The sequence below is a fragment of the Cebus imitator genome, unplaced genomic scaffold (assembly GCF_001604975.1).
Source record: "Cebus imitator isolate Cc_AM_T3 unplaced genomic scaffold, Cebus_imitator-1.0 Scaffold101, whole genome shotgun sequence".
Lineage (NCBI taxonomy): Eukaryota > Metazoa > Chordata > Mammalia > Primates > Cebidae > Cebus > Cebus imitator.
The window spans coordinates 3,242,099-3,244,065 of NW_016107416.1; the positions used below are offsets into that span (position 1 = coordinate 3,242,099).

At 40.9% G+C, this 1,967-nt stretch overlaps 1 pseudogene; it reads right to left on the minus strand.

Annotated features, from left to right (window-relative positions):
• LOC108310052 overlaps positions 1–1,091 on the minus strand; it is a 2,045-nt pseudogene extending 954 nt beyond the window's left edge.
• Between the last annotated feature and the right edge of the window lie 876 nt (positions 1,092–1,967).

Here is a 1,967-nt window from a genome sequence, read left to right on the forward strand (position 1 = left end):
AAAAAAAAAAAAAAAAAGAATACCTGGCACTAAAACAGTCTGTGCTTGGGTCACTGGAGGAATTCCAGGACGGGAATGGGGATGGGGGGAATACCTGGTGACATTCCAGGCATCAGAGATGGTATATTCCTGGCCCAGGTGGCATATTCCACCCATCATTATGTTTGCACCGCAAAGTGACTGGGTGCATTTTCTCTGATGATGCAATCCAGGTGGCATGACTGGCATAACTAGTGGCATTCCTGGCATCAGGGGAGGATGACCTGGCATTAGTGGAGGTATGCCTGGAGGCATTCCTGGTGCTCCTGGTACTGGTGACAGTCCTGGCTGCACCACTGGGGGAATATAACCTTGTTAATGTTGAACAGGCTGTGGTTGAAATAAAGTTGAGGCTGCAGAATTGTCATCATCATAGTCATCAGATTCATCTTGTTGCTTCTTTCCTTGACTTTCTTGTGTTTTCTGTTCAAAAAGTCATCATCTTTCATCCATGTCTTTTTCTTTTCTTTCTTTTTTTGAGATGGAGTCTTGCTCTGTTGCCAGGCTGGAGTGCAATGGAGTGATCTCAGCTCACTGCAACCTCTGCCTCCTGGGTTCAGGTGATTCTCCTGCCTCAGCCTTCCAAGTAGCTGGGACTACAGGCCCACACCACCACACCCAGCTCATTTTTGTATACTTAGCAAGACGGTGTTTTACCATGTTGGCCAGGATGGTCTTGATCTATTGACCTCGTGATCCACGCACCTAGGCCTCCCAAAATGCTGGGATTACAAGCTTGAGCCACTGCACCCGACCTTTACTCATGCCTTTTTCATGGATCTCTTTTCCATGTCCATGCTGTATATATGGCATATATCCATACCATATGTCTGTTCCCCCAGGTATTGCATTTGGTACAGCATCTATTGTTTCTTTATGCACCTGCATGCAATGAATAGCTAAGCCAGGTCCTGGATACAATTTCTTGTGACATATATGACATTTAAAATGCTTTGCTTTTTGGTGCTGTATATGGGTCATCTCATCATCAAAATCTCTATACAATACCAGCACCAGGGCTTCAGCTGTTTCTTCTTCTTCTTGTGACCCATACTGTGCTCTACCAACAAAGTAAAAAAGAGGAGAAAAGAAGCAGGAGAAACACGGTGAAAAATCACTTATGTTCCCAACCCAGTGGTTACCACCGCGCCCCACAGGAAGCAGACACAAAAGGCTATATTACATTATAAATACATACTTATGGTATATTTAAGAGTGTTTATAATTATTATAAGTGTATTATTAATATACTTTATTTATTTGTTTGTTTATTTTCTGAAGATGGAGTCTTGCTCTGTTGCACAGGCTGGAGTGCAGTGGCCTCATCTAGGCTCACTGCAAACTCTGCCTCCCGGCTTCAAGCAATTCTCCTGCCTCATCCTCTCGAGTAGCTGGGACTACAGATGCATGCCACCACATCTGGCTAATTTTTGTATTTTTAGTAGAAACAACATTTCACCATGTTGGCTAGGCTGGTCTCAACTCCTGACCTCGTGATCCACCTGCCTCAGCCTCCCAAAGTGCTAGGATTACAGTTGTGAGCCACTGTGCCTGGCCTATACTTATATTTATATTATATAATATATAACTGATTTTATATATAATATATAAAAATTTATACATATTTATAATATAATTTTTATATAAATATTTTTATAATATACAATACATAAAATCAGTTATATATTATATATATAATTTGCATATATATAGACAGAGAAAGAGATAGATAGGTTAAGGGATTTTAAAAATTATTATTATTTTTTTCTTTGTTTTTCTTAACATCTCCTTCTTGAATTAAGAATAAGGGATTTATTAGGGGAACTTGGCTCCATTATGGAGGCTGACAAGTCCAATGATAGGCCATTTGCAAGCTGGAGAACCAGGAAAGCCAACAGCATGACTCAGTCCAAGTCTGAAGGCCTTGG